Here is a 12,285-nt window from a genome sequence, read left to right as displayed (position 1 = left end):
CTCACTTGAATACTTTGAATAACTTTTAGGATATGTGGCTTCCTTTTTAAAATTTGTCTTTTGACAGCATATCTGTGATATGCAAGTTTCATAACCTCTGATGCCCTTTCGAAGTTCAATTTTATTCAATTCCGCTCATTTCTTTTTAATGACACACACATTCCGTTACTTTGGGACCACACGCCATTTTTCAAAGAATGGCAATAACGTGTCACATTGAAGGTTCCATGAAAAGCTCCTTATGCACACACCTGCAGATAATCAAATTTCCAAATTAAAGTATTTAATGTTAAATGTTGAATACAGTTTTAACTGGTGCTATGGGGCGTTGGCGACAACATACACTTTTCATTACCGAACTGCAAATTTTCCAATTTTCTCGTTTTGAACGTTCTTTAGACATTTTTTTATTTTACTCTATTTTAATAATGGTTTGCTTCGGAAAATCCATAAAAAAGTTTGTTTTCGTTCAAAATATCTAAAATTTGAAATAGGAGATGTTTCATGAAAAGAGTCACGCAGCAAAATATCAACTCCCAGTTTGTTTCTCCTTGAAAATGAAACAGGTGTTTAAACTAGCCCTGTCTCAAAAGGAAACGCTACCATCTAAAGTACAAATGTTCTTTCAAGAGTGCTAATAATGGCAAATACGCTCTGAAAGTGGCTAACATTCCCATAGAGATAAGGATAATTCATTTTATAATTTCTTTATTCCTACACCTTTTTTCTGCAAAATTTAGTCGTGAAACTATAGTAGATAACAATTTGTATCTCTGTCATCACTTCAGTAATGTAGGATCACTTTCATCCTAAATTTATAATTTGCACTTGTATCACTTTTTTTGTATATAAAGATGATTTCTTTGTTTAATGAAATGTTAAATTGTCTTAAATACAAAATATATGTATTTCAATGGCTGACAAATAAAGCTGACCCCTATGGCTTCCTGTCTTTTCTATGGCGTTTACACTGTTTTTAAAAAAAATCTATTTCCGATTGTAAAATAATATGTTATGCTTGTTTACAAATACAAAAACAAAAATTTTTAATGAAAAAAATTTTTTAATAGTTTATAATTAATTTTCCCAAGGTTTTAATTTTTAATATTTTTTTCCCAAAAAGGAAAAAGGGAAATTTTTAACTTTTTTGGGTTTTAAAATTAATCTAAAAAACTTTCCCCAAAATTTTCGTCCCTGTTTCCCGGTTTTGTTAAAAAAAAATTTGGGTTTCCCAATGCCCAAAAATTTTTTTCTTTTTTTAAAAAAAACCTTTTAAAAACCCTTTTTTTCCAAGATTTTCCCCCTTTTTTAATTTTTTAGGGAAAAATAAATAAAAAAATTTTAGAAAAAAAAAAAGTATATTTTAAAAATAAAAAATTGGGAAAAACCTTTTTTCGACCCAAGTAGTTTTCTTTTTTATCCCGCCCCCCGACAAAAATTCCCGGCGTATTTTTGTTAACCCCAAACCTAAATTGTCCGGGCCCCCATCTTTTTATCAATTTTCGTTTTGCTCTAGCTTGTTTAAAATTTTTTTTTTCCAAACCCAAAATTGGAAAAGGAAAAATTAGAAATTCCCCTAAGTAAAAAAATTTTTTTAAAAAAAAAAAGATTTTTCAAACAGTACGTTTAAAAATTTTTCAAAAATTTTTCGTTTTTGCAAAGGGCCCGGTTTATTGAAAAGGGGCCCCCCGGGGAAATCAAGGGGATTACCCGCAAATAAAATTGCAACGAAAATAAAGGGAAATATTTTTTGCATCCCTTTCCCCCTCCCCTTTCCGGGGTTTAATGAAATAAGGGGGGAAACCTTTAAACTTTTTAGAAAGGTTTTCCCAATCCCCCAAAAAATTTTAAAATTAAAATAAAAAGGGGGCCTTTTTTTAATTGGCCAAAAAAGGGTTTTTCCCCTAGGGTAAATCACCCGACAGTGTACGGGTGACCCTATTTTCCCCGGCAAAAAAATTTCTTTTTTTCCGGGGTTTTTAAAAAATTTTTTGGAAAATACCGGGAGGTTAAAAAAATTTTTGGAAAACTTTAAAAAAAGCAAAAATTTTAAAGGGACGAAGGGAAAGGGGATCCAAAACTAGGCCCGAACCTTTTTTATGTAAAATTTTTTTGGGGAAAATTTAAAAAGTTTTTAATTTTAAAATAAAAAACCAAAGTTTTTTAAAGGGGGGTTTGGGTAAAATTAAAAGAAAGGGGGATAAACTTTGAAATTTAATTAAGGGTTAAATTTTTCCCCTGAAAACCCATTTCCCCCTTATAAAATTGGGAAAATAAACCCCTTTTTAAAAAGGGCCCCCAACTCCCCCCTCCTTTGGGCGGCCTTTTTTCCCCACGGGAAATGAACTCTATTTTAAAATTAAACGAAAATTGGGGAAAAATTTTTTTAAAAAAACAAAAAAAAAAAACAAAATGTTTTTTTAAATCAAAATTGTGCAGTTCAGGGGAGAAAAAATGATTTTTTTCCAGTAATATGATAAACATTTTCACAGACCCTTATCAAGGCAATATACAAACCCTTATGTTCAAACAATTATAAATGATTTACAAATAATTGTTTTAAGCAGATTGTTGACCTTGCCAAATATATATATTTAAATTTCAGGTTATGGATTAGCGCATTTACCTTTTTTACGGGAATCAAATTATGACCATAGCTTTTCCACCAGATACAGGATTTATATTAACATATTATATTTTATCTAATTTAAACCTTAAAAATTTTAAGGGTTACTTGATCAATATGGTTTGTTAAAAAAACTTTCTGTAGTGTTCGAACTCCCGATTCCTTATTAGATTTCCCCAATATTTAATTTTGAAGAAAAAACTTTTTCTATTCATATTTGTCTTTAATATAACACCTTCAGCAAACACATTTGACGTCAACAATATACATTATACTAAATGATATTTTTGTTTGTTATTTACAGACAATATTATACACGTTTCTGTACAACTTGACATCACCGATTTAAACTCTGAAAGTGACAAGGACAGGGTGAATTTTTTTTATTTTTAATAAGAATACATTTGAAACAGCAGTTTCATATATTGATTGATATACAAAATATTTTTAAATTTAAAAATATGAAAAGGACAGTTATAAATACAACTGAATTTCAATACATCCGAAATCATCGATTAAATTTACTCTTCATTCAGTTTTGTATACGGGTTAAGTTTTAAGTATGTGGGGGTTGAAGTTCACCATATATCATGTTTATCCTGTATGGACTCAATTTTATGCATGTATTAACGATGCATTTATCAGGAAGAAAGGTCATAAAGAACTTATGCATGCTTTTATTTTATAAGGAAATTGAGTTTTCACTTTATCTTCGAATGAATTGGACTGACAGACGGTTAGATTTTACTGAAAACAAAACCACATATGATATTATTCCATTGGGAGATGATATAGTTAATAGCCTTTGGATACCAGACCTATACTTTATAGAAGAACGAAATTCACTATTGCATGGGCTATTAACAAGCAATCAGTTGGCATTCATCCATAAAAATGGAGACGTATTCTACAGTGGCAGGTAAACATATTATGCAAATTATATACATATTTATGTGCTAGCGCTAGGTAGAATTGATTTTATTTCATAAATTTATTGCCATAGTGACACATGGTAATTGGTAATTCTTACGTCAACTTATTTATACATCGATTCAATAGTGTCATTTAACTAAATATCTGCCTTGTTCTTCTCCTAAGTAATGTTTTACACATTGTTCTACGCTCTTTTAGAAAAATCATATGTTTCCAGTAAATTACTAGATTAAGACATGAGCAAAAAACCTAAATGAAACGAGATCGTGATGGGCTCCTATGGCAAGGTGACTGATCTAAGAATAGAAGAAAAAGTTTCCAGTCGAAACAGAACCTTGTGTTAAGCAATTTCACGTTATAACTTTTGTGTTCTTAGCGTCATAGTCAAGGACACTACAAACACATGTTTCAGGACAATAATAAGAACTAGAATATATAAAAAATATTTGCCGTTTCAGTGAACTTCTGTGGCAATGACATGGCAAATAAACGAAAAGTCATAGTCAAAAATATCCAGACAGAAAAAATAAAGACAAAAAAAGAATGCTCAAGAATGATTTGGTCAACAGTCTTCATATTTGGTATGAGGTCGGCTATGACTAGTAGATGACCCGTTTTGATGTTGAGGTCACTAGATCAAATAATAAAGAAAGAAGGACCTTGGCTAAAATGATTGTCCTCCCCCCCCAAATATCTTTAGAATCCTTTGACCCACAGTCTTCATACTCGGCATGAAGATTAGTCATTATTATTAGATGACCAAATGGGTTAAAGGTAAATGCCACAGGGGCCTTTTACTTAAAAAATTGTGTCAACCCCCAAAAACTTTAAAACATTCCCCCCTGCCCCACAGCCCTTTATATTTTCCCTGGAGGTTTATAAAGGGCCATGAGGTGAAACCCTATTGGGTTATGAAGTCCCAAAGGGCAAGGGCACAAAAACTTTTAAATTTTAAAAAAGCTTGTCAGTTTTAATTTTCTAAAAAAATGCATTGTTCAACAGTCTACATATTTAGTATTGAGGTTGGTTATGACTAATACATGAGTCCTTTTGATTTTGTGGTCACTGGGTCTAAGGTCAAGGTTGAAGTGGCCTTTAGCTGAAAACATTTGTCCGCTCACTTGCTTAAGAATGCTATGGTCAATAATCTTTAAATTTGGTATTGAGGTTGTCTATGACTAGTAGATGATTGAATTGTGATATTGTGAAAGGTCAATGACACAGGGGCACTACAATAAGCTTGTCTGCTAAAATGCTTCAGAAAGTCTGTCGAAAAATGTATAGATTTTGACATTTCATATTTGAAGCATATAATTATGTTCTCATATATTCATCATAAAACACTCCACAAAAAAGCTGCATGAATTTGGGCTGAGGTATCCAGGTTTCAGTTTTAAGGTCAGTAGGTCAGAGGTAAAGGTCACTTTGATACTTTGATATTTGCCACTAAACATGTAGAATACAAAACTTGACAATGCACTGACTTAATATCCTCAGGGAGGTTGTCCTTGAGCTCCAAATGACCATTATAGATTCTGACAAAATGGTATGCGTGGGTAATCACGAAATGACAGTGGCAGTTAGTCTTTTTTAATGTTTCAGGTTTAATATTAAAGCACACTGTGTAATGAGTTTCAAAAAATACCCATTTGACGAGCAATCCTGCGAAATTTCCATTCAAAGTTGTAAGTATTACTTGAATTCCAGGCTGAAAATACATAATATAGATATGTTATTGCTTTAAACGGTGTAATTAATACCAATTATGCCGTATCTAAAAACTATAAGGGCTTAAAATACTTTATTTTTGCACAGTTTGAATTAACAAATGTGTTTCTGTGCATTATAAACTTCATAAAACAACAACAACAATGTAAAATAAAATATCTTAAAATATTTTTTTTTCTATTTACCGATTACTTCATAAAATACTATTTTTATCAAACAAACATTAAAGTTTTCTTGATTGATCAATATAATGCCCTAACGACAGACTATCTTCTTCTACATTGGGTTGGAACCAACGCAGTTGACATTGCTTGTAATGAGGACACTTTAATTTTTGAAAACGCACCACAGAGCAAAGCCACTATAGTATATAACGAAATACAATCATTTAAGTGCAAATATCAGTCAAATCTTAATACGAAGCTGAAGTATCACTAGATTATTGCACTTGTCCAGTTGGTCTGACTTGATTATGTGGTCATATTGTTGGAACCCTCTACTGGCTGGTATATAACAAATCATTGGGGAACACGGCACTTCCAGAGAATGTTGCCTGGACTTACCAACCCCCAAATATTCCTATGAACATTTGCAGAAAACCTGTGGGCAGGAAACTTGCAGTAGGAGGGTATTAGGAAAGGCAGCATCAAGGTTTTAGCACTTCTTTTAACATTCCAAGAAATATTCTCTCAACAATATAATGCAATAAGAGGACAAAATATTAACATGTTGACATTATTTCCCTGCAGCTGTACCATATATGTAACAAAGCACAATGTTAAAAACAAAGTAATGCGATGATTTCTTTTTAAGTTTTTATTGAAATTCAAGGCGCAAAAGACTGAACAAATGGTCCTTTAAATATACTTCAAAACATTTCGTCAGTCAAGCTGATTGTTTTGCCTGCATCATAATAAACACTCTCAATGTTTTTGCTGATGTTTTATATATACTTTGATAATTGTGTACATAATCAAGCCATTCACTTATTAGTTATTATGAGTGCTATCTATATTTAATTACATTGTTAAAATACTATACTTTTGTTTAACTGAGCTATTTGACTATAATATATTGTATATACTTCAACATTGTACTGTCTTCTACATTTTGTATTTTATACTAAATAATACTACTCTAATCTTTGCAAATTTATATTGTTCTTTAATTTATACTTTACTACTATACTGTTTGAAAACTGTAATGAATTTATAGTAAATACTGTTGGAATTCCTGTATAACATTACAAAATATACAACTGTCAACATTTGAAAATATGTTTGTCTCAAACGTTTAATATCACTCTTTGCTTTCTTCCTAAGTTTTCTGTAATTCTTCTTTGAAATGTTTGATATTTTCTTTTTCATCTGTTATGCCACTGCCATGAAGAGATATTACAATTTAAGGCGATTCAAATACCAGTTGTCAATTTGTGTTCAGGACTGTTACCAATGGAATTCCTGAAAAAATATATACATTTTATTTAGAAGTGGAAACAAGAATTATGACATTTCTAGAATATATCAATTTACATTTTAATTGCACATATATTTTTTAAAGGGGCTGAACTTTGTTCATGTGTAAAAAATGAAAATTAAGTCTTGTGTATACCTTTCATCTGGAAATGAAACCTTCTTCTTTAGTGTTCATCTTACTGGTCTGTTGATTATTACTCCAGTCGAACCATCTACAGGGTACATCTATTCTCTTCAGACATATATGAATTTATGTCCATGATTGTTAAACTTATTGTGTCAAATGCTTCAAAATGAGCAACTATTGCAAAATATTGATCTGAAATAGTACATAAAATAACCGTTATTGCTTTTTAGTATAAAAACGGTATTGATTAAGATTCTGAAGCAATAATGTTTTAAATGTTATCATTATAAGTGGGATATTTTAAATGAAATTTAGGAACAAAACATATAATTATGTTTATAATTTAATAAAATATTTAAATCAATGAGAAATCAGAGTAATTAATGTAAGCAGAAATACATCTTAAGTAGTTTGGTTTAAAAAGAATGAAAAATGGTATTATTTACCTGAAATGTTCTTTCATCCATCTTATTTTCACAATTCCTTTCCTTTATTAAACTCACATCCTTAGGTATTTTATGAAAATTAACGGTATAATCATATCTAGAATTGGAATAACAGAGTGGAATAAAAATGAGATTTCTCCAGCAAGTTAAACGCACTAGGGATTATCAGGTCAGACATTACTTGTTTACATTCATGCCCTGTTAGCCTCTCTCTGGTGATGGAATGTAAAGCATGCATATAATTTGAGAAGGGCCTATTACAATGGCGACAAGGAGAAATTGTTAATTGAAGGCGAACTTGAATAATTCTAGAAGGAGTACACATATGTAATCCGAATGCAGTAGTTACTGTCATAAAAAGCATTTTAAAATATCATTTAACGCCATTATGAAACTGATATCTTCCTCATTAGAATAGGATTTCTTCTTACTCCAAAACATCTCAAATTAAGGAAAGGAAATGTTTGTGTTTTGTTAAAATTAGGAAAAAAAGTATGGACACTGTAAAATTTGTAGTTGTATAGATGTTATCCTGTTGGAACATATTCAAGTATGTTATAATGGTAGCGTTTAAATGCATGCCAAATTTATTGTCGGGCCTGTGTAAGTGATTTCTTGTTGCTCTGCCGCCCTTTCAGGCAGCAATATTGTCAAGGTCATTGGGATATCTCTTTTGCAAATAACAAAGTATTATTATCGTTTATGTATTTTATCTATTTCGTCTACAATTGCTATTTCTCTCTTTTTGATTTATTTTCGAGGTTGTCTTAAGTACGCTAACTATTAAAGTGAAAAGATGCGAGTTGATAATAAGCCTATACACAAATTTTATCTAAAATATTTAAATTTGGAGATATTCCTTTTCGGACTAAAACGAAATGAAGAGTAAATGTTTAAAAGTATTGGCAAGAACAACAATAAAAATGGGAAAATGAAAAAAACAATACCCTTTTAAATAATCCAAAAACTGAAGAGGGATGGTCCTCCTACAATTTTATCTTTAAATTGTCTGCATATGTGTCAAACATTATAATTATCACATGACGCTATCAGTGCCGTTATCTATATTTGTATAGGGCAGGTATAAAATGTCGATTTTACAAACCTTGTGAGATTATTTTGCAATGTTTCGAAAGTCACATGAAACTATATATAGCCAGTGTTTTATCAGGTTTATTATATACATACCTTACATCAGTTGTTATCAAATAAAAAAACGGGATGGCCAGAGTTTGTCATTAAGTTGGTCAAGTATTTTCAGCAACAATTATCTACATACAAGTTTGGGCATTGATGACAAAAAAACTAGAAATGTGTCCTTATGCTACGGATGCCCCCCCCCTCATACAGGCAGAATTCTAATGTTTTAATTACATTTATAAATACATTTGTTTGAACAAATTTTTATTTTTCTAAGTTAAAGGCGCCCTTGAATTATTTAATCTTAACATTTTTATCGTGGCTTTATACATCGATGTTTAAAGTTTCTTAAAACTGCGTCAACCAATTAAATAGTTTTGATAAATTGTTTTGTAAAGATGTTTGGTCAACTATTACAAAAGCTAGGTGGTTTGAGTATTGGACTAGTCAGGGCAAGAGTTTGAATCCCTCTTGGGTTTTTGTTCATAATATCTGAAATAAAAAATTGTCATAAATATTCTTATTATTTATTCAAAAATAGCAAATTGATTGTTTATTTTTGAATTCATATTCATATTTTTCATAATCAAGTGTTTTTCTGCTGATTTGAGATAGTTTTTCAAGGAAAATAGGGACACCTTAAAACTCGGCCTTCCTCATTCAGCTTTTTGGGTCTACAATTTATTTTTATCCTTGGAACCGATTTCGATTTTGAATAATCCCTTTGATTGACAGGTTAAAATAAATTCGGAACCAAACATTTCTTCCTTCTGCGCAAGACTGGTTACATGAATCCAAAAGCTATCAATAGATGACCTTAACATTGTGAAAATCCGAAAATCTATTTACAGAAGTAGTTTTAGTTATTAGTTGTTGTTATTTGTAGAAAAACTTATTCAAGAGAAAAGAAAATGTACGTACTCTGATATTTGAGACCTGATAAGTGACACTAGGAGAACAATGTTGCCCTACTGTTATGTCACAATACAAGTCATGTTTATATTGGAATTCCTTCCTTACCAGATAGGCATTAGTGAAAGCATATTAATATTTTTAATATCTGGTCCCTCTCTCATAGACAGTGCATACGATAAGTATAATTATGCAAATTTAAATGACTAACAAAACATCCAGAATAATGTACACTAGTTATCTAAATAGAAAATGACCTGTGCGTAGGAATGGTTTTGCAAGGTATTTATAATGAGCGCAATTTTTGGCGCGGAGCTTTGCAGCAACATTTGTACTTGCAAGTATCTGTATCTGCACTGTCAAAAAATAATCACACAGTGGTCCATTCTGTAGATCTACTTCAACTGTCAGAACGATGGTAGGTAAATTTTAATTTTGATTTACTTCTTGCACTTTGGCAGACGATATGAAAATACGTGTAAATGTCTTTGAGTGACAGACGTGTAATTTTATATATGCGTAAACAGTTTTCAAAAGTGTGCAATTATTGCTATCATAATAGATGAAAACTTCCATTTATATAATGCACATTTGTAACCGAGAAAATGATAAGAAATATTTTAATAAGTTCATGGGGAATAATTGTCAAAAACTGTGAACTTGACTTGTATTTTGGGGTAACATACATGCAATATTTCAACCTTATACATACATTAACCCTCCAAAAGTTAGAGTGCGGAAATGGAAAATTTCCTTTGTTTTCAAAGTTCAAGGCGCATTATTCTGGCAAGAATCATCGAACCATGATCAAATTTGAAGTTGACCTGCGCATATTTTTGACTTATCCATGTGTAATTTTTGTTGAATGTGTATATCTGTTTGGATGAAACGAAAAATTTATCTTCTTTGTTTTGTCAAAGTTCAAGGGGCATAACTCTGCCAAAAGTCATTGAACCATTATTAAAATTTAGACTTGACCTGCGTATATGCATTACGTATTCATTTATGGAATATGAGTTGAATGTGTACAACTGTTGGGAAGGTAATTAACGGAAACTTGACAATTACTTCAAAGTGCATAACTCTCTTAAAGGTTACTTTAACTAAACTTGAACTTGACCTGATTTTTCATATGGCAAACCATTTTTGTAAACAGAAGATATGAACGGATAATGACGGATTAATGGAATGACAGAACAGGGTAACACTAATATTTTCCATCAAAAGAAAAACAAAACCGGAACGGACAACAATCGATAAAGGCAGTAAAATCCCTGTTCGGGAATGAAATTTCTGTTTTCTCAATACGATTGAAACAGATATTTAAACAACACATCTTTTCGTGTTTTGGTTAATTTCGGAAAAAGGGAATGTGCACCTGTATACATATGAAAATGTATTTAGATATATTTGTATTGTTAAGTAAAGTATATCCAAATAAAATGTAATATTCAAGTATGTTTTAATGGTAGGTTTTGTTATCTAGTAACGAACGTTTCATTAACGAAATTATTCTGGTATATGTTGTCTTGCTCTTACAAAAGTAATGAAAATGTAATGGATACATTAGCTTTGACAGCATCTGTTCGTACAAATAAAATGCCATATCGGAAGATAAAATCTTATGACAACTTTATCAGTATTTGATCACTGTTATGGATATAATCACTTAATCGCATATTTTCGGTATCAATATAATTAACATCATAATCATTTACTGTTTATTCATTCGTGTTTTTTAGACTCCAGTCAAAGAACATTACATTTAAAACCTCAGACGTTATATTATATAAGAGAAAAGTCGAATAATGCCATCCCTGAAATTGAACAACGCAGTAGCCATTGTTTAGAAATTATTAAGCTTATAGAAAATATCTAAAATCCTCAACTGGATAAAAGCAGAAGTGAGCAATAAGCTATACGATTTCTGCCTAGGGAAAGAAACGGTTGCCCCTGACGGTGTGATACAATGCAGCTTAAGCTTTTAAGATAACTAGTCCGACGCATTAATCACTCGAGCATGCAGCAACATCTATGGATTATTTATAAAACAGGTTTTTAAACTTAAGCACAAAATGAGTATCTACTAAACGTTCGTGGTCTGATGGAACTTACCATAAATGCGTTTGCGGCCAGGAAGATTTATGGTAGGAATCATTGATGATAAGTCAATATGGCATAACGGGAGTGCTACGGAATTAAATTAAGCAGTTTAGTTAAGATATTTTTACCCAAATAAGATGTATGTAAAATTCAAGACAAAAAGTATCGGATTAATAAAAGGAAAATGTAATGCTGAAAGAAAAATGTCTAAGAATGTTTTGTTCTTCACCTTCGAGTGAGTAAGTACTTTTAACAAGTTTATTCATTTTAATTTATACAATTTGAAAATATATATATATCTTTAAACAGTATAACCCTTTTAATACATAAGTCAGTAATTTTAAGCTTTTAGGATTGTTGGATGTCCGTCGTCTGTCGTCTGTCCACATTTGATTGTTAACGCACCAGAGGTCACATTTTTGCCTCGATCATTGTCAATCTTTTTTAGGATGTTTGTCAAAGGTAATTGCTTGGATGAGTTTGAACATGGTCCATCTCGGATGAAAAAATAGGTCAAGCAGGAGCTTAAAATAAAAAATCTTGTTAACACTCAAGTGGCTACTGTTTTTTGATCCAAATATCCTTGAAATTGGTTCTGCAAGTTTATTTTGATGATTTCTAGGTCAAGTTTTTTAATATTGGTCACCTGGGATCAAAAACTAGGTCACAGCGCCCAAATATAGACAAAAAACCCCTTGTTAAAACTCTAAAAGTTACATTTTTTTTGACTCAATTGTCATCAAACTTAGGTCAGGATGCTTGTCTAGGTAATTGTTTCGAATAAGTTCCAACATG

The 12,285-nt window shown here is 31.2% G+C and overlaps 1 long non-coding RNA gene across 1 annotated transcript; it reads left to right on the top strand.

Annotated features, from left to right (window-relative positions):
* Positions 1-2,926: 2,926 nt before the first annotated feature.
* On the top strand, positions 2,927-5,244 carry LOC132758846 (uncharacterized). The gene is made up of 3 exons (XR_009629634.1): positions 2,927-2,998; positions 3,316-3,545; positions 5,162-5,244. It is a non-coding gene; the product is annotated as an uncharacterized LOC132758846 (long non-coding RNA).
* Positions 5,245-12,285: the final 7,041 nt, after the last annotated feature.

This window comes from Ruditapes philippinarum, unplaced genomic scaffold, assembly GCF_026571515.1.
Source record: "Ruditapes philippinarum isolate M1 unplaced genomic scaffold, ASM2657151v2 ctg3548_1_1_1_1, whole genome shotgun sequence".
Lineage (NCBI taxonomy): Eukaryota > Metazoa > Mollusca > Bivalvia > Venerida > Veneridae > Ruditapes > Ruditapes philippinarum.
This window is presented reverse-complemented; position numbering and strand designations above follow the sequence as displayed.